Below are 26643 nucleotides of genomic sequence, written 5' to 3'. Positions count from 1 at the left end.
GATCACGGCACCTGGAGAAAACTTCCATGCATTTCTATAGTAATTCAGTTCAACACCCGGGCAATGAGCAGTTCTGCCCAGGATGCGTGTGCAGGACTGAAGGTTGAAGAAAACGGGTCCCTGCCCTGAAGCCATTGACAGTCTAGTCAGGGAGCCGGATATGCTCTGATAATTAAATCAGGGCAGAAGAAAATTAGGGCTGCAGAGAAGTACCAGTTATTTGGCATCCCTTTGCAAATATTCATTAAGCACTGCAGGTAAAAAAAAAAAAAAAAAATTAATTTGTAACTTGAATGTGTTCAAAATGCAACTTTTTTTTATGTTGTTGAATGCCATCAAGTTGATTCCAACTCATATCAACCCCATGTGACAGAGTAGTACTGCCCCATTCTAGGCTGTAATCTTGACAAGGATTTCATTTTACCTGGATCCATGATCAACATCCATGGAAGCAGCAGCCAAGAAATCAAAGGACATATTGCACTGGGCACATCTGCTGCCAGAGGCCTCTTTAAAGCGTCAAAAAAAAAAAAAAAAGGATGTCACTTCGATGACCAAGGTGTGCCTGACCCAAGCCATGGTGTGTTCAATTGCCTCACATGCCTGTCAAAGCTGGGCAATGAATAAGGAAGACTGAAGAGGAGCTGATGCCTTTGAATTATGGTGTTGTCGAAGAATATTGAATCTACCACAGGCTGCCGGAAGAATCAACAAAGTTGTCTTGGAAGAAGTACAACTAGAAAGCTCCTCACAAGTGAGGATGGTGAGATTTCCTCTTACGTACTTTGGACATGTTGTGAGGAGGAACCAGTCCCTGGAGAAGGACATCATGCTTGGTAAAGTAGAAGGTGAGTGAAAAGTTGGAAGACCCTCAAAGAGATGGGTTGACATAGTGGCTGCAACAATGGGCTCGAGCATAGCAACGATTATGAGGACGGCGCAGGACCGGGCAGTGTTTCGTTCTTCTGTTGCTTTGAGCCAGAACTGACTCGATGGAACCTAGCAACAATGACAACAACAATCTTGATCATTTAAATTATATCTTAGGTTTTATATTTGATTGTCTGGCTTTTTTCCCTATGTCTGTTTCTCGTCTCTCTCTCTCTCTCTCCGACACACACACTCCACTAGTTTTCTACTTCCAAACAAGTGAAAGGCGTATTAATAAAAAAAAAAAAATAGCCACAAAGCCTTCACCTTCTATTGACCCACATGAAATCTGTTGCTTCTAACAGGCCACATATTACTCACAAATATAAAAATTCTTTCCATGTTGGCGTTTCTCACAGAAATAGAAACAAAATATTGAGCCTGGGTTAACACATTTAGAAGAGCAAGGTCTTGGCTATAAATATTTCCCATCGTCGAAGGATGTTACTTCCTCAGGGAATATGAACATCTTGTTGGAGGCACGGAGCTCCTGTGTAGAGATTTTGGTTGGTGGTTTTCCCCATGGCGGTGTATGTAGATTTGAGCTACCTCATCAAAATATTTCCCACAATTCAAGACATTCAAAACACTCAGAGCGCAGAGTGGTCATGCCTCACGGCACGCTGTAGAGAGCAGAAGTGAGAGATTATCTGTAAAGTAGCACACATTTAAACAACACTTAGCATAGCATAAGTGAGATAGACAGAGAGAGGTAGCTGTTTTTGAGTTGACTCCAACTCATGGTAACCACATATACAACAGAATGAAGCTTTGACCAGTTCTCCATAATTCTCGCAATCACTAGCAGCCATCATGGTGGCCATTGGGCCCATCCATCTCACCAAGGGTCTCCCTCACCCTCGCTGGCCTTCTACTTCACCAAACATGATGTCCTCCTCCAGAGGTTGATCCCTCTCGAAGATGTGCCCAAAGCAAGCGAGTTGCACGATGTTCTGTTGTGATCCGTAAGGATTTCATTGGCTAATTTTCAAAAATAGATCCCCAGGTCTTTCTTCCTAGTCTGTCTTCGTCTGGAAGTTCCACTGAAACCTGTTTACCAACGGTGACCTAGGTGGAATTTGAAATACCAGTGGCATGGCTTCCGGTATCGTAGCAATATGCAAGCCACCACAGTGTGACAAAATGACAGATGGGTGTGGACCATGGGCCAAGTGTGCTCTAAATGTTTAACGTATTCCAACAGCCCTATGAGGTAGGTACTATGGTACCATCATCTCTCTCTTACAGATGCTGAAACAGATATACAGTTTAAGTAACTTACCTAATATCACACAGCTAAGAAGCCGTAGAGTTGGAACTTGAGCCCAGGGTCTGTACTCTTAACCACTTATACCACCCTGTCTCGTGGGACACACACATTTATGTGATCAGCCTGGCACGTTTTGTGAACTTGGGACAGATATATGCTCTCATCTTCTGCATTTTTCAAAGTAAAACCAGCTTGAGTCTCTATTTTCAGATTAGCAGGAAATCTGTTGTTGTTAGGTGCCGTCGAGTCAGTTCCGACTCTTAGCAACCCTATGTACAATAGAAAGAAACACTGCTCCATTCTGCACCATCCTCACAATTGTTGCTGTTTATACCCTTTGTTGCAACCGCTGTGTCCATCCCTGTCATCGACAATCTTCCTCTTTTTCGCTGACCCTGTCCTTTATCAAGCATGATGTCCTCCTCCAGGGAATGGTCCCTCCTGATAACATGTCCAAAGGATGTGAAATAAAGGTTTGCCATCCATCCTTGCTTCTAAGGAGCATTCTGGCTATACTTCTTCCAAGACAGATTTTTTCATTCTTCTGGCAGTCCATGGCATATTCAATGTTCTTCACCTACACCGTAATTCAAAGGCATCATTTCTTCTTTGGTCTTCCTTATTTATTGTCCAGCTTTCCCACGCATATGAGGCAATTAAAAATTCCAATGTTTGGGTCAGGCGCACCTTAGTTTTCAAAGTGACATGCTTTTTAACACTTGAAAGAGGTCTTTTGCAGCAGATTGGCCCAATGCAATACGTCTCTTGATTTCTTGACTGCTGCTTCCATAAGCGTTGATTGTGGAGCTAAGTAAAATGAAATCCTTGACAACTTCAATCTTTTCTCCGTTTATCATGATTTTGCTAATCGGTCCAGTTGTGAGGATTTTTATTTTCTTTATGTTGAAGTATAATCCATACCGAAGGGTGTAGTCTTTGATCTTTGTCAGTAAGTGCTAAAAGTCCTCTTCACTTTCAGCAAGCAAGGTTATGTCATCTGCATATTGCAGGTTGTTAATGAGTCTTCCTCCAGTCCTGATGCCCCGTTCTTCATATAGTCCAGCTTCTTGGCTTATTTACTCAGGGTACAGATTGACTAAGTATGGCGAAAAGATACAACCCTGATGCATACTTTTCCTGAATTTAAACCATGCAGTATTCCCTTGTCTGTTCAAACGACTGCCTCTTGGTCTATGTGCAGGTAACTCATGGGCATAATTAAGTGTTCTGGAACTCCCATTCTTCCCAATATTATCCACAATTTGTTATGACCCCACAGCTGAATGTCTTTGCATAGCCAACAAAACCCAGGTAAACATCTTTCTGGTATTCTCTGCTTTCAGCCAAGATCCAACTGACGTCAGCAATGATACCCCTGTTTCCACATCCACTTGTGAATCTGGCTTGGATTTCTGGCAGTTCCTTGTTGATGTACTGCTGCAACCGTTTTTGAGTTATCTTCAGCAAGAAGTCTAGCATTTGAATTATCTTCAGCAGGAAATGTGGTATTTCTTTATAAGGACCAGCTTCCACTCCTTAAGTTGTCCAAGAATCCTGGGCCAGGGCAGTTGCAAATGCATGGTCAGAAGTGGCAGAGAGGCCCTTATCTGCCCACCTATGGTCTGCTTCCAATGCTGTGGCCCCTGCACAGTCTGATGCTTCCTTGTTCCGTGGCCAGTGACCTCTGCCCTGGTCCAGACCTTTGTTTGCTGGGGCTACAGGGGGACACAAGCTTGAGCTTCAAAGGTTAGTGGTTATAGCTCGCCCCCAACAACTTGTTGTTAGTTGCCAGGTCCTGTGCCATCTTCATGATCATTGGTGTGTTTGAGTTCATTGTCATGACTATTGATTGTGCCAACCCGTTTCATTGAGCGTTTCCCTCACCTTTGATGGCCCTCCACTTTACCAACCATGATGTCCTTTTCTAACGATTGGCCTTTCCTGATGGTATGTCCAAAGTAAGTGAGCTGAAGTCTCGCCATTCACGCTTCTAAGGAGCATCCTGGTTTTATTTCTTCTAAGACTGCTTTGTCCATTTTTCTCACAGTGCATGGGTGGTACATTCAATATTCTTTGCCAACACCAGAATGCCTCTCTTTTTCATTGTGCAGCTTTCGCACCCCACCATTTCCCCCAAAGTACAATCTCTGGGCATGGGGCCGGGCGTGCTCCTTGCTTCAAACACATGCAGAACGAAAAGTCTCCCAACAGAATGTAAGTGTTGGTGCTGAGCAAGTCCTCAGGCTCCCCTCCCTCACAGTGAGATTCTCATCTCCCTGTCACTCGCTGGGAAAGGGCCAGTTCTCCCAGGAGTCCCCTGTTAAGCTTGCTCACACCATCCCTTGTTCCTGCACAGAGGCTGCTAGAGAGGGTAGTCTGTCAGGCACAGCAGGAACTCTTTCTCCAGGTGGGGGTGGGAGGTGCCATCTCAGCCTTTGTGATCAGTAAGCAGGAAGGAAGCAGTCATGCCACCGGTTTCATAACAGCAATGGGGTTCTGTTCTCTGTCCTGTAGGCTCCCTGAGGCAGAGGTCACGACATTAGATGGTATTCTTGGGGTAAGACTCTCTAACCTACTGGGTGAAGCTAAGTGACCAAATCCTCCTCTAAGCACTCGCATGCTGCACTGGCAAGAAGCTTAAGCCTTGGATGATGGTCCAAAGGCTACTGGGTTGGCCAGATCCAGGGCACTCTCTTCTCACCTCTCACTTTACATGCGAGTATCTATGGGAGGCTATTGAGAGACTTTACTAAAGCAGAGATGAACTACTCCAGGAATCTGAGGTCACTGCTACCAGATGAACACTCGTGGGTGCTTTTAATGTCAGCTTCTCTCAAAAAACAAAAAGATGTTTGTTTTTATTTCTACCTAATCAGGTACCCAATACATTTCACTCACCAAATATCTATGAAATGCTTATTGTTCCAATTTCTATTACTTCATAATATACCATTCCAAAGTGCACTGGCTTAAAAAAAACAAAAAAACCAAACCCATTGTCATTGAGTTGGCTCTGACTCATGGCGACCACACGTTTTAAGAGTAGAACAGCTCCGCAGGATTTTCTTGTCTGTAATCTTTAAGGAAGCAGATTGCCAGGCTTTTCTTCCATGGAGCCCCTTGCTGCTGTTGTTAGGTGCCGTCGAGTCAGTTCTGACTCATAGTGACCCTACGTACAACAAAACACTGCTCAGTACTGTGCCATCCTCACAATCGTTGCTATGTTTGAGCCCCTTGTTGCAGCTACTGTGTCAACCCATCTTGTTGAGGGTCTTCCTCTTTTTTGCTGACCCTCTACTTTACCAAGTATGATGTTCTTCTCCAGGGACTGATCCCTCCTGATTACATGTCCAAAGTATGTGGGACAAATTCTCACCATCCTTGCTTCTAGGAGCATTCTGGCTGTACAGCTTTCAAGACAGATTTGTTCTTCCTTTTGGCAGTCCATGGTATATTCAGTATTCTTCGCCAACACTGTAATTCAAAGGCATCATTTCTTCCTCAGTCTTCCTTATTCATTGTCCAGCTTTCTCACGCATACGAGGCGATTGAAAACACCATGGCTTGGGTCAGGCGCACCTTAGTCTTCAAGGTAACTTCTTTACTTTTTAGTACTTTGAAGAGATCTTTTGCAGAAGATTTGCCCACTGTCATTTGCTTTCTTGACTGCTCCTTCCATGGGTGTTGATTGTGAGTCCAAATAAAATGAAATCCTTGACAACGTCAATCTTTTCTCTGTTTATCATTATGTTGCTTATTGGTTCAGTTATGAGAATGTTTGTTTTCTTTATGTTGAGATGTGATCCATACCGAAGGCTGTGGTCTTTGATCTTCATCAGTAAGTGCTACAAGTCCTATTCACTTTCAGCAAGGAAGGTTGTGTCATCTGCATAACACAGGTTGTTAATGAGTCTCCTTCCAATCCTGATGCCCCATTCTTCTTCATGTAGTCCAGCTTCTCGGATTATTTGCTCAGCATACCGAATTAATAGGTATGGTGAAAGGATACAACCCTGACTCACACCTTTCCTGACTTTAAACCACACAGTATCCTTTTGTTCTATTTGAAGGACTGCCTCTTGGTCTATGTACATGTTCCTCAGGAGCACAAAGAAGTGTTCTGGAATTCCCATTCTTCACAATGTTGTCCATAATTTGTTATGATCCCCACAGTCGAATGCCTTTTCATAGTCAATAAAACACAGGTAAACATCCTTCTGGTATTCTCTGCTTTCAGCCAGGATACACCTGACATCAGCAATGATATCCCTTGTTCCCTGTCCTCTTCTGAACTCAGCTTGAATTTCTGGCAGTTTCCTGTCAATGTGCTGCTGCAGCTGCTTTTAAAAGATCTTCAGCAAAATTTTACTTGTGTGTAAAGTTAATGATACTGTTCGATAATTTCCACATTCGGTTGGGTCATCTTTCTTGGGAATAGGCGTAAACATGGATCTCTTCTAATTGTTTCACCAGGTTAGCTGTCTTCCATATTTCTTGGCATATACACGTGAGCACTTCCAGTGCTGCATTCACTTGTTGAAACATCTCCATTGGTATTCCATCAATTCCTGGAGCCTTGTTTTTCACCGTTCCCTGCAGCTTATACTTCTTCCTTCTGTACCATCAGTTCTGGATCATATGCTCCCTCCTGAAATGGTTGAATGTCGAGCAATTCTTTTTGGTACAGTGACTCCGTATATTCCTTCCATCTTCTTTTGATGCTCTCTGCATCGTTCAATATTTGTCCTATAGAATCCTTCAACATTGCAACTTGAGACTTGACTTTTTTCTTCTGTTCTTTCAGCTTCAGAAATGCTGAGCATGTTCTTCTCTTTTGGTTTTCTAACTCCAGGTCTTTGGACATTTCATTATAATACTTTACTTTGTCTTCTTGAGCCGCCCTTTGAAATCTTCTCTTCAGCTCTTTTACTTCAACATTTCTTCTTTTGGCTTTAGCTACTCTACGTTCAAGAGCAAGTTTCAGAGTCTCTTCTGACATCCATTTTGGTCTTTTCTTTCTTTCCTGTCTTTTTGATGACCTCTTGCTTTCTTCATGTATGATGTCCTTGACGTCATCCCACAACTCCTCTGGTCTTCAGTCATTAGTGTTCAGCATGTCAGATCTATTCTTGAGGTGGTCTCCAAATTCAGGTGGGATATACTCAAGGTCATACTTTGGCTCTTATGGACTTGGTCTAATTTTCTTCAGCTTCAACTTGAACTTGCATATGAGCAATTGATGGTCTGTTCTGCAGTGGGCCCCTGGCCTTGTTCTGACTGATGATATTGAGCTTTTCCATCCTTTCTTTCCACAGATGTAGTTGATTTGATTCGTGTGTATTCCATTTGGTGAAGTCCACATGTATAGTCACTGTTTATGTTGTTGAAAAAAAGGAATTTGCAGTGAAGAAGTTGTTGGTCTTCCAAAATTCTATCATGCAAACTCTGGCATCGTTTCTATCACCAAGGTCAAAGGTGATAGAAACTATCACCTACGGAGCTGCTAGGTAGGTTCAAATCCTGGACTTTTTGATTAGCAGCTAAGCACTTAACCATTGCACCACCAGGGCTCCTTTATAGAGTCAGAATTTAAAAAAAAAAACAACTCAAACCCACTGCCATCAAGTTAATTCTGACTCATAGTGACCCTGACAGTGTTCAAATTATGGCTCTACCGATTCTTAACTGGTAAGTTACTTAATATTTGTGGTCCCAGGTTTCTGTTCAGCAAAATGGGCACACTAATAGTACCCACCTTCTGGGACTGTGCGGATTGTGTCGTTTAGGATGCTTTCAGCCTCCGATAACAGAAAACTCAACTAAAACTGGCTTAAACAGTAAAGTGGCCCTGCTTTCTCTCTGCTTCTCCTTCATCTTTCTCTGTCCTCCATGATTCTTTCCCTGCATCTTCTCTCTCAAGCACTTTAAATCTTTTTTTTTCTTTTTCATCTCCTTGTGTCTGACTATATGTCTCTCTTTCCTTCTTTATCTGTCTCTTCTTCTCATTCTGTATCTCTCTGTCTCTTTCTGTGTATCTCTGTCTCTCTGTTTCTATCTGTCTCTGTCTCTTTCTCTTTCCCTCTCTCTCTCTCTGTCTGTCTCTCTGTCTCTCTATCTCTGTCTCTCTCCCATGTCTGTCTCTTTGCTGGTCTCTGAAGCAGGAATCCTGACACTGTTGTTTGCGGCTTCCTGCATCGCTCCCTGTCTCTTTCCCCCATTCTTCTCTCTCTCCCCACCCCTAGCCCTGTAAGTTTTGCACAATTCTGTAAACACCTTAAAATAAAAACATGAAGGCTAACGAGCATGGAGTGGGGATGAGAATAGATTGTAAACCTCTGCGGCACAGGGAGGCCATGGACCTTAGACAGAGGGGGCCCAGCTGCCCCCAACCAGGTGGTTTACAGACAGGGCGAGCCTGGCCCAGGAGGCTGGCAACGAGGAGGGTGGATGACCTCTGGGCCCTCACACTCACCAGTTCTGATTCCAAGAGAAGGTGCCTCTGCCCAGAGTCCTGGTAAAAATAGACCAGGAGCTGATGGCTGGCCTCCTGACGTCTGACTGCCCAGGCCCCTGGAGGGTCAGCCCAGTGCCTTCAACGTGCTCAGCAAGAGGCTGCGGCCCAAAGCAGTCAGGTGACCTGCCCAAGGTCACAGTGCGGAGGGGCAGCAGAGCTGGACCCAGAACCCTGGGCCTCTGACTCCCAGTAGAACCCCTCTGCCACACTGTGAACCCTTTTGCTCCCATAAACCCCAGCCTGGGCCAGGTGCCTGACCCCATCCCAGCCCTCCTCTCTCTAAATCATAACAGCCGTGTTTACCGGACTGTCTCCTACACTTCCCTGTAAGTTCCCCGAGACCAGATAGAGTGGGGTTGAGCTCTGCCCCCATATATACTTACCAGTAAGAGTAATAACCGTAACAGCTCACGTTCATCCAGCACTCAACATGTGCCAAGCTTCTTCCAAGTGCGATACACATATTAACTCATTTAATCTTCACGACAGCCTTATGAGGCAGGTAAGTGTTATTATCACACTCATTTTACAGACGAGGAGACTGAGGCTCAGAGTGGTCAACTGACTTGTCTGGGTGTAAATGAATTTTTGCATGAAAAAGTGAATAAAGTTTTGGTATCCAGCACAGTAGGCAGCTGTCTATCACTTGACTCTGGGGCAACAAAAAGCACAGAGTACCCCTCCCCACACTGGCAGACTGGGCCCAAAATTCCACCAGCAGAATTCCACTTCCAGGGCACTGTGATGCCAGGAGCCCCGGGTAGGCATGCAGTCATGTTTCAGGCCAGTGCCTTCCTAGCTGAGTGACCTTGGGAAAGTCACTTTCTTCTGTAATCCTCAGTTTCCTCATCCATCAAAGGGGAAGTGGGTTGGTGGAATAGATCCTACTGGAGGTCCAAAATGAAGAACAGCTTAAAAGAACATATTCTAGGATGTGATTTCTTTTGGTCAAGTTGCGGAAATTCTTAAAAATATAAAGAACAACTTGCTTTGGTAGCACATTACTAACACTGGAACCATGCAGAGAATATTAGCATGGCCCCTGGGCAAGGAAGACTTGCAGATTTGTGCAGTGTCCCATATTTCTATGGTAAACGTAATTAATGTTACCGAATTGTACACTTGAAAATGGTGGAAATGGCCAACGGTTGTTATATATATTTTGCCACAGTAACATTTTTAAAATTTACAAAGAATATTACAAGAGGAAGGAGATACAAATCAAAACCACAATGAGATACTGCCTCACCACCCCCAGCAGGGCTATGATCAAAAAAACATGAAAAACAACAGGTGTTGGCAAGGATGTGGAGAAACTGGAACCCTCTTTCGTTGCCGGTGGGAATGCAAAATGGTGCGGTTGCTGTGGGACACAGTTTGGCAGTTCCTCAAAAAGTTAAACATAGAGCTACTATGTGACTCAGCAATCCCAATCCTGGGTCTATACCCAGAATTAAAAGCAGGAATGCAAACAGAAACCTGTACACCAGTGTTTATCACAGCACTCTGCACAATAGCCAAAGGGTGGAAACAACCTAAGTGTCTACAAATAAATGAACACATAAGCAAAACATGGAATATATATACGATGGAATATTACTCAGCCGTAAAGAGAAACGAAGTCCTGATGTATGCACAACATAGATGAATCTTCAAAACATTATGCTGGGTGAAATCAGTCACAAAAGGACAAGTAGTGTATGATGCCACTTATATGAAGTAGGCAAATATAAAGACATCAAAGCTTATTGGTGGTTACCAAGGGTGGGAGAGAGGGGGAAGAAGGAGTCACTGCTTAGCGGACACTGAGTTTCTGTTAATGGTGGTGGAATCATCTGGAAAAGGACAGTGGTGTTGGTTGTACAACACAAGGAGCATAATCAATGTCCCTGAATTGTCCATGGAAAAATTATTGAGTTAGGAAATGTTTTGTTATGTAGGTATTTTATGACATACACACACACAAAGAATTCCATGAGGGCCTGAGATTCTTCTGGTTATTCAAAGGGGGCTTGTTAGAGAGGGCGAGAGATGCCCCCTTACTGGAAGATTGCAAAGGCACCGCCTGTGGCCAGGAATCAAGCTGTCCCTGCCCTTGGATGCTGGCTGAGGGGAATCCTGGCAGTCACCCTGGTGTTGACGATAATTACATCCAGGGAGTCGGCTTCAGCCAGACAGGGACAGGTGTAAGGGGGCAGAGGAGACAGCAGCTCCGGGTTCTTGCTGAGTCACTGCAGGAGGTCCAGGATCTGATTTCGTCATGGGAGAGGGCTTATGTCCTGAAGGGGAGAAGGCAAGAGTGAGGAGGCCATCCAGGAGAACTGGGCCAAAGGGAGCGGGGGACAGAACTGCCCACCCCTAAGCTGGGCCCAGGATAAATTTAACCACCCCTTCCCTCACCACCTGTTAGTTGTTGTTAGGTGCTGTCAAGACAGCTCCAACTCATACCAACCCCAAGTACAACAGAACAAAACACTTCCCTGTCCTGCGCCATCTTCACAATCATTGTTATGCTTGAGACCATTGTTGGAGCCACTGTGTCAATCATCTCACTGAGGGTTTTCCTCTTTTTCACTGACCCTCTACTTTACCAAGCACAATGTCCTTCTCCAGGAACTGGTCCCTCCTGATAATATGTCCAAAGTACTTGAGGTGAAGTTTCGCCATCCTCACTTCTAAAGAGCATTCTGGCTGTACTTCTTCCAAGGCAGATTTGTTCTCTTTTTTGGCAGTCCATGGTATATTCGATATTCTTCAACGACACCATAATTCGAAGGCATCAATTCTTCTTCAGTCTTTTGCATGCATGTGAGGCGATTGAAAATACCATGGCTTAGGTCAGGCACACCTTAGCCCTCAAAGTGACATCTTTGCTTTTCAACACTTTAAAAAGGTCTTTTGCAGTAGATTTGAGTTGGAATCGATTCAACAACAATGGGTATTTTTTTTTTTTTTCGGTTTGTGCAATGCAATGCCCCCACGTGTCTGTCAGTTTGTCATACTGTGGGGGCTTGTGTGTTGCTGTGATGCTGGAAGCTATGCCACCGTTATTCAGATACCAGCAGGGTCACCCATGGAGGACAGGTTTCAGCTGAGCTTCCAGACTAAGACAGACTAGGAAGAAGGACCCGGCAGTCTACTTCTGAAAAGAATCAGCCAGTGAAAACCTGGTGAATAGCAGCAGAACACTGTCTGATATAGTGTTAGAAGATGAGCCCCCCAGATTGGAAGGCACTCAAAAGATGACTGGGGAAGAGCTGCCTCCTCAAAGTAGAGTCAACTTTAATGACGCGGATGGAGTAAAGCATTCAGGACCTTCATTTGCTGATGTGGCGCGACTCAAAATGAGAAGAAACAGCTGCAAACATCCATTAATAATCAGAAGCTGGAATGTATGAAGTATGAATCCAGGAAAATTGGAAATCGTCAAAAATGAAATGGAACGCATAAACATCGATATCCTAGGCATTAGTGAGCTGAAATGGACTGCTATTGGCCATTTCTAATCAGATAATCATATAGTCTACTATGCTGGGAATGACAACTCGAAGAGGAATGGTGTTGCATTCATCGTCAAAAAGAATGTTTCAAGATCTATCCTGAAGTACAACGCTGTCGATGATAGGATAAAATCCATACGCCTACAAGGAAGACCAGTTCATATGACTATTATTCAAATTTACGCACCAACCACTAAGGCCAAAGATGAAGAAATAGAAGATTTTTATCAGCTGCTGCAGTCTGAAATTGATCAGACATGCAATCAAGATGCATTAACAATTACTGGTGATTGGAATGCGAACGTTGGAAACAAACAAGAATGATCAGTAGTTGGAAAATATGGCCTTGGTAATAGAAACAATGCTGGAGATCGAATGATAGAATTTTGTAAAACCAACAACTTCTTCATTGCAAATACCTTCTTTCACCAACATAAACGGCAACTATACACATGGACCTCACCAGATGGAACACACGGAAATCAAACTGACTACATCTGTGGAAAGAGATAAAGGAAAAGCTCAATGTCATCAGTCAGAACAAGGCCAGGGGCCGACTGTGGAACAGACCATCAATTGCTCATATGCAAGTTCAAGCTGAAACTGAAGAAAATCAGAGCAAGTCCACGAGAGCCAAAATATGACCTTGAGTTTATCCCACCTGAATTTAGAGACCATCTCAAGAACAGATTTGACTCATTGAACACTAGTGACCGAAGACCAGACGAGTTGTGGAATGACATCAAGGACATCATTCATGAAGAAAGCAAGAGGTCATTGAAAAGACAGGAAAGAAAGAAAAGACCAAGATGGATGTCAGAGGAGACTCTGAAACTTGCTCTCAAACATCAAGCAGCTAAAGCAAAAGGAAGAATTGATGAAGTAAAAGAACTGAACAGAAGATTTCAAAGAGTCTCTCGAGAAGACAAAGTAAAGTATTATAATGACATGTGCAAAGAGCTGGAGATGGAAAACCAAAATGGAAGAACACGCTCGGTGTTTCTCAAGCTGAAACAACTGAAGAAAAAATTCAAGCCTCAAGTTGCAATAGTGAAGGATTCTATGGGGAAAATATTTTGATGCAGGAAGCATCAAAAGAAGATGGAAGGAATACACGGAGTCATTATACCAAAAAGAATTAGTCGATGTTCAACCATGTCAAGAGGAGGCATATGATCAGGAACCGATGGTACTGAAGGAAGAAGTCCAAGCTGCTCTGAAGGCATTGGTGAAAAACAAGGCTCCAGGAATTGATGGAACATCAACTGAGGTGTTTCAACAAACAGATGTCACGCTGGAGGTGCTCACTCATCTATGCCAAGAAATATGGAAGACAGCTTCCTGGCCAACTGACTGGAAGAGATCCATATTTATGCCTATTCCCAAGAAAGGTGATCCAACTGAATGTGGAAATTGTAGAACAATATCATTAATATCACACACAAGCAAAATTTTGCTGAAAATCATTAAAAAACGGCTGCAGCAGTATATTGTCAGGGAACTTCCAGAAATTCAGGCCAGTTTCAGAAGAGGACGTGGAACCAGGGATATCATTGCTGATGTCAGATGGATCCTGGCTGAAAGCAGAAAATACCAGAAGGATGTTTACCTGTGTTTTATTGACTATGCAAAGGCATTCGACTGTGTGGATCATAACAAATTATGGATAACATTGCGAAGAATGGGAATTCCAAAATACTTAGCTGTGCTCATGAGGAACCTTTACATAGACCAAGAGGCAGTTGTTCGGACACAGCAAGGGGATACCGATTGGTTTAAGGTCAGGAAAGGTGTGGTCAGGGTTGTATTCTTTCACCATACCTATTCAATCTGTATGGTGAGCAAATAGTACGAGAAGCTGGACTATAAGAAGAAGGACGGGGCATCAGGATTAGAGGAAGACTCATTAATAACCTGCGTTATGCAGATGATACAACCTTGCTTGCTGAAAGTGAGGAGGACTTGAAGTACTTAGTGATGAAGATCAAAGACCACAACCTTCAGTATGGATTACACCTTAAAGAAAACAAAAATCTTCACAACTGGACCAATGAGCAACATCATGATAAACGGAGAAAAGATTGAAGTTGTCAAGGATTTCATTTTACTTGGATCCACAATCAACAGCCATGGAAGCAGCAGTCAAGAAATCAAAAGACGGATTGCATTGGGTAAATCTGCTGCAGAGGACCTCTTGAGAGTGTTGAAGAGCAAAGATGTCACCTTGAAGACTAAGGTGCGCCTGACCCAAGCTACCGTATTTTTAATAGCATCATATGTGTGGGAAAGCTGGACAATGAATAAGGAAGACCTAAGAAGAGTTGACGCCTTTGAATTGTGGTGTTGGCGAAGAATTGAATATACCATGGAGTGCCAAAAGAACGAACAAATCTGTCTTGGAAGAAGTACAACAAGAATGCTCTTTAGAAACAAGGATGGCGAGACTGTGTCTTACATACTTTGGACACGTTGTCAGGAGGAATGAGTCCCTGGAGAAGGACAACATGCTTGGCAGAGTACAGGGTCAGCAGAAAAGAGGAAGACCGCCAACAAGGTGGATTGACACAGTGGCTGCAACAATGAGCTCAAGCATAACACTGATTGTAAGGATGGCTCAGGACCGGGCAGTGTTTCGTTCTGTTGTGCACAGGGTCGCTATGAGTCGGAATCGACTCGACAGCACCTAACAACAACAACAATGCAATGCATCTTTTTGATTTCCTGACCATTGCTCACATGGGTGTTGATTGTGGATCCCAGTAAAGTGAGATCCTTGGCAACTTCAATCTTTTCTCCATTTATCATTGTATTGCTTATTGGTCCAGCTGTGAGAATTCTTTATATTGAGGGGTGCAATCCGTACTGAAGTCTGTAGTCTTTGAACTTCATCAGTAAGTGCTTCAATTCCTCTTCACTTTCAGCAAGCAAGGTGGTGTCATCTGCATATCACAGGTTGTTAATGAGTCTTCCTCCAATCTTGATGTCCCGTTCTTCTTCACATAATCCAGCTTCTTGGATTATTTGCTCAGCATAGATTGAAAAAGTATGGTGAAAGGATACAACCCTGACTCACACCTTTCCTGACTTTAAACCACACAACATCCCCTTGTTCTGTTCAAACGACTGCCTCTTGGTCTATGTACAGAACACAGTTAAGTGTTCTGGAATTTCCATTCTTCGCAATGTTATCCATAATTTGTTATGATCTACACAGTCGAATGCCTTTGCATAGCCAATAGAACACAGGTAAACATGTATCTGGTATTCTCTGCTTTAAGCCAGGAGCCAACTGACGTCAGCAATGATATCCTTTGTTCCATGTCCTCTTCTGAATCCAGCTTGAATTTCTGGCAGTTCCTTGTTGATGTACTGCTGCAGCCACTTTTGAATGATATTCAGCAAAAATTTTATTTGTGTGTGATATTAATGATATTGTTGGATAATTTCCCAATTCTGTTGGATCTTCTTTCTTTGAAATGGATACAGGTATGGATCTCTTCCAGTTGGTTGACCAGGAAACTGTCTTCCAAATTCCTTGATATAGATGAGTGAGCACTTCCAGCACTGCACTCATTTGTTGAAACATCTCAACTGGTATTCTGTCAATTCCTGGGGGCTTGTTTTTCAACATTCCCTGCAGGTTGGACTTCTTCCTTCAGTTCTAGGAGATCTTGATCATATGCGGCCTCCTGAAATGGCTGAATGTTGAGCAATTCTTTTTGGTACAGTGACTCTGTGTATTCCTTCCATCTTCTTTTGATGCTTCCTGTAGAATCCTTCAACATTGCAACTTAAGGCTTGAATTTTTCCTTCAGTTCTTTCAGCTTCAGAAATGCTGAGCATGTTCTTCTCTTTTGGTTTTCTAACTCCAGGTCTTCGGACATTTCATTATAATACTGTACTTTGTCTTCTCGAGCTGCCCTTTGAAACATTCTATTCAACTCTTTTACTTCATCATTTCTTCCTTTCACTTTAGCTACTCTAAAGCTTCTTTAAACATGTTTCAAAGTCTCTTCTGACATCCATTTTGGTCTTTTCTTTCTTTCTAATGACCTTTTGCTTTCTTCATGTATGATGTCCTTAATGTCTTCCCACAACCCGCTTGGTCTTCAGTCATTAGTGTGCAATGAGTCAAATCTGTTCTTGAGATGGTTTCTATATGCAGGTGGGATATACTCAAAGTTGTATTTTGGCTCTTGTGGACTTGTTCTAATTTTCTTCAGCTCCAGCTTGAACTTGCATATGAGCAATTGATGGTCTGATCCACGGTCAGCCCCTGGCCTTTTTCTGACTGATGATATTGAGTTTTCAATTCTCTCTTTCCATAGATGTAGTTGATTTGACTCCTGTGTATTCCCCACCACCTACCACTTCCTTACAACCTTCCACCCCTCCTCCAACTCTGGCCTCAGTGCCCACAAACTCCTCCCACCCTCTCAGCCTTCCTCTTTCAAATCCCTAAAACTATTGGACAGCTCAGGGCTCTAAGCCAAAGAAGGGTGGCCCAAGGTCTCCAGAGTCAGACAGACATGGTCCACATCCTGCCCACCATTTCCCAGCTGAGTAACCTTGGGCAAGTGACTAGACCACTCTGAACTTCAGTTTTCTTGTTTATAAAATCGAGAGAACGCCATCTTACTACAAAGGGTCATGCTAAAGCTTCAAAGAATGGTGCCTGCAAAAGGCCACATATTGTAGGATTCCACTGATAAGGAATGTCCAGAATAGGCAGCTAACAAGAGTAGACTTCCCTAGTATGTTGGAAGGAGCTCTGGTGGCATAGTGGTCAAGAGCTTAGCTGCTAACCAAAAGGCTGGCAGTTCAAATCCACCAGCAGCTCCTTGGAAACCTTATGGTGCAGTTCTACTCTGTCCTATAGGGTTGCTATGAGTCAGAACTGACTCAACGGCACCTAACAACAACAACAAATACATTGGAGGCAGGAGCTCACTTACCTCCTTTGTCTTCCCCTTGTGCCTGGGGTGGTGTAAGCTGGGTTTGACTGAGCATGTACCTTGATGGAAGTCCTGATCCAGCTTCACCTTGGGTTGTATGAGTGACGTTGTACAAATTCTGGATCTGGGCCTCATTCCCCTGAGTCCTCTTTGTCTTCCAGAGGAACATAGTGGTGTTGCATACAGCCCTAGTATCTAGGGGCAGGAAGGGACCTTAAGTGGCACTGAGTTTACTACCAAGCCCAATGCTAGAGGATACCTACCATGTTCAGGCTCTGCTTGCATAGCCTGAAGTGACGAGGAGCTCATGGTCTCCTCTATCAACCCATTCTACCCATTTGCTTGACAGCAATGACTGCATCTAACATGTGCCACACATAGTGGCAGGTGCCAAAAGCTCAAAAATAAATAGGGCAGGGTGACATGGAGGTGAGTTCACTCTTCAGGTTCAAATCCTGACTGTGTCCACCTCTCACAAGCTCTGTGGGCCCCTGGGCCAGTGGCTTAACCTAATTCATCCTCAGCTTCTTCATCTGTAGATAACAGTAATAACACTCACCTTGCAAGGCCAGGATAACACACCATGGAAGCTAAAAACCTGGCACATGTGAGCATTTGTCTCCTGCCAGGCTCATTCATTTATAGGGGATGGTTGCTATCATCATCCCTATTTCTTCAGATGAATTTTTCAGAGGCACAGAGAGATTAAGGAACTTGCCTGAGGTCACCCAGCAAGAGTGATGGGTACAGCCAGGACAAACACCTCTCACAAGGGGGATGGCTCCAGGTGGCCCATTCCCTTCTCACCACAGTGTGGGCGTGAATGCTCTTTGCCTCTGAAGCAGACAGGCCCTTTGAGTCTCCTTTTCTTAGAGGGAAAGAGGGGCTCAGGGCTTTCCATTGTTATTTCTAGCTCTTCCGCTGCCATGTTGTCTCACATCCAGAGAACAGAGCCAGGGCGTGTAACCTTAGCAGGTTTGCTAAGGATCATGGCAATGAGAAGCTGACTGAAATCTGAGCCCCTTGACCTTCAACCCCCTGTAGTGACTTGGTTCCCCTGGGAATGACTCAGCAAGAGCTGCCCTTCCCCTGGCCCGTCCCCTCCCAGTGGCATCAACAGTAGGTGACAGGGTAGCGCTCCCAGCAGCCAGAGAAGAGCCACACCATTCCCAATTCTGCTGCCCACGTCAACCCAACTTGGGACCAGCCTCAAGGCCATATGCTTTGTGGCAGTGACCCCCTTCTGGCCCTCAATGAATTCACCAGGGAGCCTGGGATAGGTCAGTGTGGTGTTACCAGCAAAGCTTGAGTCCTCAAACTGTGGGTTGCAAATCTGAGCTTTGCTCGTGATGTTGGGTGAGTTCTTTACCTCACTGTGTCTATTTCTCTATCTATGTTGTTGTAGGTAGGTGCCGTCAAGTCAGTTCCAATTCATAGGGACCTATGTACAACAGAACGAAACACTGCCGAGTCCTGTGCCATCCTCACAATTATTGCTATGCTTGAGCCCATCGTCGTAGCCACTGTGTCAATCCATCTCTCTGAGGGTCTTCCTCTTTTTGCTGACGCTCTGCTTCAGCAGGCATGATGTCCTTCTCCAGGGCCTGGTCCCTCCTGATAACATGTCCCAAGTATGTGAGACACAGTCTCGCCATCCTTACTTCTAAGGAGCATTCTGGTTGTACTTCCTCCAAGATAGATTTGTTTGTTCTGGCAGTCCATAGTATAATCAATATTTTTCGCCAATACCACCATAATTCAAAGACATCAGTTCTTCTTTGGTTTTCCTTATTCATTGTCCAGCTTTTGCTTGCATATGAGGTGACTGAAAACACCATGGCTTGGATCAGGGGCAACTTAGTCCACCAAGTGACATCTTTGCTTCTCAACACTTTAAAGAGGTCTCTGGCAGCAGATTTGCCCAACACAATGTGTCGTTTGATTTCTTGACTGCTTCTTTTTCTTCTATGGGCGTTGGTTGTGGATCCCAGTAAAATGAAATCCTTGACAACTTCAATCTTTGTTTATCATGATGTTGCTTTTTGATCCAATTGTGAGGATTTTTGTTTTCATTATGTTGAGGTGTAATCCATACTGAAGGCTGTAGTCTTTAATCTTCCTCAATAAGAAAATAACCCAAGTCACTGGACTATATGAAGAAGGTGACATCAGATTGGAGGAAGACTCATTAACAAACTTTGATATGCAGATGACACAACCTTGCTTACTGAAAGTGAAGAGGACTTGAAGCACTTACTGAAGAAGATCAAAGAGCTATAAAATGGGCATAATAGTAGTAGCCATCTGTCTTGGTTTCTTAGTGTTGCTGTAACAGCAATAACACAAGTAGGTGGCTTTAAAGAACAGAAATTTATTTTCTCATAGTTTAGAGGCTACAAGCCCAAATTCAGGGCACCGTCTCTGGGGGAGGGCTCTTTCTGTGTGCTGTGGGGGCAAATCCTTGTCTCAACTTCGGTAACCTGGGTTTGTTGATGTTCTTCACGGGTCATCTATCTTTCCACTACTTAAACATGTTTCTCTCTGAAAGTAATCTGCTCTTTTATGTCTCAGAAGTCATTAGGTTTAAGACACACCCTATACTGATATGGCCTCGTTAACATAACAAAGAAAACCTTATTCCCAAATGGGATTACGTCCACAGGAATAAAAACCAAAACCCAAAGCCATTGCTGTCAAGGCAATTCTGACTCAGTGACCCCACAGGACAGAGTAGAGCTGCCCCATAGGGTTTCCAAGGAGTGACTGGCGGATTCGAACTGCCAAACTTTTTGGTTAACAGCTTGAGCTCTTAACCACTGCACCACCAGGGCTCCAAGGTATAGGGAAGAGGATTCCAATACATATTTTGAGGGGACACATTTCAATCCATAAACCGTCTCATAAGGTTGTTGTGATAATTTATTATGAATTAACACCTATAAAGCACTTAGCACAGTGCCCAGCACAAAAAAGGGGTACAATGAGCGTGAGTTATTCTTATTATTCAAAATCCATCTATCCAGCTATTTACATAAGAAATATTTACTAAGTATTGAGTTAGTTATCTATTGCTTCATAGGAAATCCTGGTGGCATAGTGTTAAGAGCTATAGCTGCTAACCAAAAAGGTCAGCAGTTCAAACCCACCAGGCGCTCCTTAGAAACATTATGGGGCAGGTCCTATAGGGTCACTATGAGTGGGAATCGACTCGATGGCAAGGGGTTTGGTTCTTTGGTATTGCTTCATAAATAATTATTGTACACCTTAGTGGCTTAAAGCAATAAACACTGATTATCTCACTTTCTGTGGACCAAGAGTTTGGGAGCGGCTCAGCTGGCTGGTTCTGGCCTGGGTCTCTCATGAAGCTGTAGTCAGGATGTTGTTCAGGCCTACAGCCATCTGAAAGCTGAATTGGGGCTGGAGAATCCACTTCCAACACGGCTCGCTCATGTGGCTGTAAGCTCATGCTGGCCAATGGCAAGAGGCCTTAGCTCCTCAAAGTGTGGACGCCTCCACAGGGCTGCTTGAGTGTCCTCACAACATGGCTGCTCGCTGGCTTCTAGAGTAGTAATCCAAGAGAGCAAGAGGGAAGCCACAATGTCTTTTATGGCTTAGCCTTGAAAGTCATTTACACAACATCCTATTGGTAACACAGGTCCCCCGGGAAGGGACTACACAAAGGTGTGAATCCCAGGGGGTGAGGGTCTCTTGAAAGCTGGTAAACCGTGCTATGATTTAGGGATGAAACAGTGAGCAAAATCAGTTTCTGCTCTCACAGTCGGGAGTGACTCTGTGTGTGTGTGTACAAGTGTGTGGGCACGAGAAAGAGAGAGAGTGCAGTGTGTGCAAACAACAGACAACAAAATCAAAGAAACACCTTGAGATACATTCTGTGGAGAAAAGAGTGGGTGTCATGATGTTGTGTAACAGGTGGACTCCACCTAATTAGGGTGGTCAGGGAAGTTCTCTTTAAGAAGTAGGCTTCGTAATTGAGACCTGAGGACGAAACAAGCTGGCCACGGGACGAGCAGGGAGGGAGGAAGGGTGTTCCAGGCCGAGGGGACAGCACACGTACGGACACATTCTGACAGGTGCTGGTTTGGTGGTTAGAGTGCGGCCTGGCCCCACCACTCCATCACTTCCCTCTCTGACCTCAGTTTCTTCATCTATATAGGGGATAATAAGAGTTCCTACTTCCTAGGGCATTGGGAGGAATCCCTGGGTGTTAAAAATGGTTAAGTGCTCGACTATTAGCCAAAAGATTGGTGGTTCAAACCCACCCAGAGGCGCCTCAGAAGACAAGCCTGGCGATCTGCTTCTGAAAGGTCACAGCCTTGAAAACTCTGTGGAGCAATTCTACTCTGCACACATAGGGTCACCATGAGTGGGAATTGACTTCATGGCAACTGACAAAGACAACGGGGGGGTGGGGTGTGGGAGGATGAAGGGAGCGACTGTGAGTGAAGCCCTCAGGACAGGGCCTTGGCCCTGGGTGAGCGCTCTGGAATGTGAGTGTCCTTGCCATCACTCTGCACAGCCACGCGAGGATGACAAGGACCTGGCTCCAGTTGTAACTGTGATGGCTGACATCTATGGAGGCACTATTCTAAGCACTTCATAAAGATTATCCCACTTAACATGCTGTAATCATTCAGTAACGGAGACTGACTCCCGAGCCAAACATTAGCACATCATGTGGACAGGGTGCTGCTGGAGCACAGCTGGCAGGGGTGGGGGCTGGGAAGGGGGTGATCTCTCTGAACCTATGGAGGACGGGGTCCTGGGAAGGCTTTCCAGAGAAGGGACATGTGAACTGAGTCCAGAAAGAAGAGGCAGGAGGACAAGGGAAGGAGGAGAGAGCATTCTGGACAAAAGATCTGTGAACACAAAGCATGGTGGGCTGTGAGGGAGGCAAAGGTCTGTCAGGGGATGGCAGACAGCTCCCTGTCATTTCTGAGAGCTGAGATTCTGGGTCTCCGTGGACACCGGCAGCAGAGGAGGGAAAGAGGCCGGCTCAAGGGGCGGGGGGGGGGTGGCCTTGACTGCAACAATTGAGTGTGCTTTCCTGTCGGATGGGAGTGACAGGGAGGGATGGATTTGTGTTGTAGGTGCCCCTCTGGCCACTGAGAGGAGAGGGGTAGGGGAGCAAGATGGTGAGGCCTGGCCCAGGGCAGTTGGCATGGGGATGGATGGAGGGAGGGAGCCCCAGAGGGGAAGGGGTTGCTAAGGAGGCAAAGGAGGAGGGGACAGGGCCTTCTGCCCCTTCCAGACCCTTCTGCCTCTTCCAGACCCTGGCCAAGTCTACCCTCCTTTCTAGGTGTCCCTTTCCCATCCCCAGTAGCTAGCCCTTAATCCAGCTCCCACCAGCCACACCCTCCTCCCATCCCTGGGCTATGGGCCCTCCAGGGTCAGGTTCAGAACAGCATAGCCTCATACTCTGATCTCCCCTGGCCTCCCACAAATGGACATGGAGCCCACGTGTCTGCATGGAACAGAGGCAGAGAAGCAGACCACCTGGGGTCCTGGCTTGGCCTCTGGCTTGTGGTAGGACCCTGGGCTCGCCTTCTCCCTTCTGGGTCTCAGTGTCCCACCATCCCTCAAAGGCCCCCATGAAGGGTTCATTTGTCCTGGCCTCCCAGGGACTGGCCAGGCTCTCTGCTCGGGCTTAAAGCATGTCCCAACTCCCTGCCAACCCCACCTAGACCTGCCCCTGACAGGGTGGGTGTCAGTCCCCTCTCTGGACCTCGGTTTCCTCAACTGTAAATGAGAGTGGTCATTCTGACCACATCCAGTTCAACCTTGCCAATTTGCTACAAGGATCAAGCTGGGTGGAGGACGAGGACATTCTGTTATTATCTCTCCCTGTGACTCTGTGGACATCCCTGGGTGATGCATTGGTTGAACACTCAACTGCTAACTACAAGGTTGATGGTTCGAGTCCACCCAGAGGTGTCTCAGAAGAAAGGCCTGGCAATCTACTTCTGAAAAATTAGCCATTCAAAACCCTATGGGGCAGGGTTCTTCTACTCAGTTCTACTCTGACACCATGAGGTCGTCTTGAGTTGTAGCCACCTCCACGGTACCTGGTGCCTCTGTAGGTCCGCCAAGGCTACACGGGGAAGTAGCGTATCTCCTCGGAGCCACTAGATGGTGCCAGGAGGTCGCTTGTCTCCCTGAGGCTGTCCCCGGGAGGAATGCCTCCCCTGGGATTAAGCAGGACCACAGCCACCAGGCTCCTCCCGGGGCAGGGAGGGCCCCTGCAGACCAGCCAGCTGGCAGGGGGAGGTGCACAGGGGTTAGGGATGGTTTTGGAAGTCAGGCAAACTTGAATCTGGGGGTTCAACCAAGACCCTACTCTAGCAAGTATGTCTCTATGATGCTTTGAAATGTCAGATCCTGGGCACATATGAGACGGGATAGTGAGTCTCTCTCATGGGGCGTCATGGAGACTGGGATCAGGCATATAAAATGTCCTTCCTGACTCCTGGCACAGAGCAAACCCCCGTGAGCACTCTGTTACTAGTCATTATCATTGCTTTGCACCTCAGAGCGTCTCCCCTGGGAGGAACTTGGGCAAGGCGCCCAGAGACCTGGGTCTGCATCTGGCCACCCTGGGTGACTTTGGGCACGTCACTTCCTGTCTTTGGTCCCCAGCTTCCTCTGCTGAAACACAAGAAGGTCAGCCTCAACCACCCTTGAGAGGCTGAGAGCCGCGGGAAAATAAAGACTTGGGAGTCAGACGGTTGCATGTAAACCCTGTCCACTTCTCTTCCCAGCTATGTGACCTCCCTGGGCCTCCACCATAATTACGTAAGTATTTGTGTGATTATTTGTTCTAAGTCTTCTCCTTGGCTCTATTGTAAGCTCCATGAGGGCCGGGATCATGTCTGCGTGAGCTCAATACTCAGCTCAGTGTCTGGCACAAACCAAGTCCTTCTTAACTGAGAGTGATTACCAGTCCCCGGGTGTTGCAAACAGTTCATGTGCTCGGCTGCTAACTGAAAGGTTGGAGGTTTGAGTCCGTCCAGAGGTGCCCCAGAAGAGAGTCCTGGTCATCTGCTTCCTAAAACTCAGCCACCGAGGACCCCATGGGGCCCAGTTGTCTGACATACGTGGGGCCGCCATGTGTTGGAATCCACTCGACAGCAAGTGGCATTATCCTTATTACTCCTATTACCACACATGGTCACTCAACAGCGGTGCCAGGCGCCGTGTCCAGGGCTTTCCCTGCGTTATAGCTGTCATCATTTGTAGTTACAAGTGAGGAAACTGAGGGCCTGAGAGCTTGGGTCCATGCCCAAGGTCAAGTAACTAGGAAGTGGTAAAACCCACGAAGTGGTAGAAGATGGAATTTGAAACGGAGCTACATGACAGACTTGTGTTGGTGGACAAATGAAATAATGTTTGAAAAACACCTGGCATACAGTTGGAGCCGACTAAGTGCTCTTTCCTTTCCAGCCCTACCCCTCTTTCTTCTTCCAGCTATAACAGAATGGCAGAATGGCAGAATGGGAAGGGATTTCCAGAATCTTCCAGCCCAACCCATTTTACAGATGCGGAGCCTGAGGCCAGAGCTCAGAGAAGTGAGTGGGGGATGGGTGGCTGGGGTGGCGGGGGGCGGGGGGCGGGGGGCGGGGTCTGATTAGTCTGTTCTGGCCTCCAGCACTGGGCAGTCATGGCTAAACCATCTAGTCCAAATCCATTTTCCACATGAGGAAACTGAGGCCTGGCGTTACCCAAGAGGTTTGCAGTTGCCTCCCAAGCTGACAGGGTATGTGTGGGTCCGGCCCCAGTAAGCTCTCTTCTTTGAAAGGCCCTCCTGTCCCCTCCTGAACACACCTCCCCGTGTTTATCCCCAGCAGACAGGGGCCAGTGGGGTCTGGGAAAGCCACGTCAGGAGCCCCGGCCAGCTGTGGCGAGGAATGCAAAAATGGCTCCTTGGTGGCCTTCAGCCTGGGAAAAGCTCTGAGGTCTTCCTGTCCCCTCCTGCTCCACCCCTCCCGGGTGGCCTGTCCAGTCCCAACAGCTGCTGAGAAATTCCCGAGGGGCCTCATCCAGCAGAGCTTGGAGGAAAGTGGGGCCCGGAGAGGAGAGGCTCAATCTCTGATCCCAAGACAGTTAGCAGCATTACCATGGACTATTCTGGAACTGAGCCTGGGTCCTGGGCTTGTCTGAGAGGCCAGGAAGGGCTGGCGGGCAGGTCATGGGCATCACCATGACACCCAAGGACACAGGCACAGCTCTTTACATAGAGCGCTTATACCCATTGGCCTTCTCAATCCTCAGAAAGCCCTGTGAAGGCAAGGCTGTGATTGCCCCATTTTACAGATGAGGAAACTGAGGCTCAGAGAGGGGAAAGGGCTTGCCCAAGGCTACAATCCCGTAATGGCAGGGCTGGGACTTCACTAACTCCATGAGCTCTTGTGGGATGACTCTGGGCCAGACTCTGACGTGTCTAGTCTCAGCCTTGCTGTAGGACCTTGAGCAAATCCCTTCTTCTCTGAGCCTCTGCTTTCTTGTCTGCAACACAACCAAACCCATTGCTGTTGATTTGATTCCGACTCGTAGCGACCCTGTAGGACAGAGTAGAACTGCCCCATAGGGTTTCCAGGCTGTAATCTTCACAGAAAGACTGCCACATCTTTCTTCCGAGGAACAGCTGGCGGATTCAAACCGCAGTGTAGCACTTAACCTCTTTGCGAACAGGGCTCCTTTCTCACCTGCAAAATAGGCAATAATAACATGTCTACCTCATGGGGGTGCCGTGAGCAATAAATGAGTGGCCTCAGCACAGTACCTGGCACACAATTAAAAAAATATATGAAGAACAATTGCCAACAAGTTGACTCCAACTCATGGCCACCCCATGTGTGTTTGAGTAGAACTGTGCTCCATAGGGTTTTCAGTGGCTGATTTTTTGGTAGTAGATCACCAGGCTTTTCTTCCGAGGCACCTCTGGGTGGACTCGACCTTCCAGCCTTTCAGTTAGTGGCTGAGCATCAACCATTTGCACCACTGGGAGACTCCTGTTGTTGTTGTTATTAGGTGCCGTCAAGTCTATTTCAACTCATCTTGACCCCATGTGATGATGTAGAACTGCCCCATATGGTTTTCTAGGCTGTAATCTTTACTAGAGCAGATCACCAGGCCTTTCTCCCACAGAGTTGCTGAGTAAGTTTGAACCATCAACCTTTCGGTTAGCAGCCAAGCGCTTAACTGTTGCACCACCAGGGCTCCTTATAACACTGTGTTAGTGCTTCTTCTCCTCGTTACTGCAAGACAGCTATTCAATGATCACGGCAAATAATACTGAGCCTGCACTGTGCACCAGGAGCCAGACCAAGGGATGGCCCTGCCCTCGTGAGGGTGCCATTCTGCTTTGGGAGAAGACAGTTAATACACAAAACAGTGTGTTAGTGGTAAGTGCTGGGGGGATAGGGCGTGCTGGGTGGGGACAGGGGTTGTGATTTAAAT

At 46.0% G+C, this 26643-nt stretch overlaps 1 long non-coding RNA gene and 1 pseudogene across 1 annotated transcript; both read left to right on the top strand.

Moving 5' to 3' along the window:
* The first annotated feature begins 9700 nt into the window (after positions 1 to 9700).
* Positions 9701 to 9801, top strand: LOC126076653 (uncharacterized; annotated as a pseudogene).
* Positions 9802 to 23857: 14056 nt separating this feature from the next.
* Positions 23858 to 24893, top strand: LOC126075997 (uncharacterized). Its single transcript, XR_007517388.1, has 3 exons — positions 23858 to 23979; positions 24628 to 24752; positions 24833 to 24893. It is a non-coding gene; the product is annotated as an uncharacterized LOC126075997 (long non-coding RNA).
* The last annotated feature ends 1750 nt before the right edge of the window (positions 24894 to 26643 follow it).

The sequence above is a fragment of the Elephas maximus genome, chromosome 4 (assembly GCF_024166365.1).
Source record: "Elephas maximus indicus isolate mEleMax1 chromosome 4, mEleMax1 primary haplotype, whole genome shotgun sequence".
Taxonomy (NCBI): domain Eukaryota; kingdom Metazoa; phylum Chordata; class Mammalia; order Proboscidea; family Elephantidae; genus Elephas; species Elephas maximus.
Note: the sequence above shows the minus strand (reverse complement) of the source record. Positions and strands in the feature narration are given on the sequence as shown.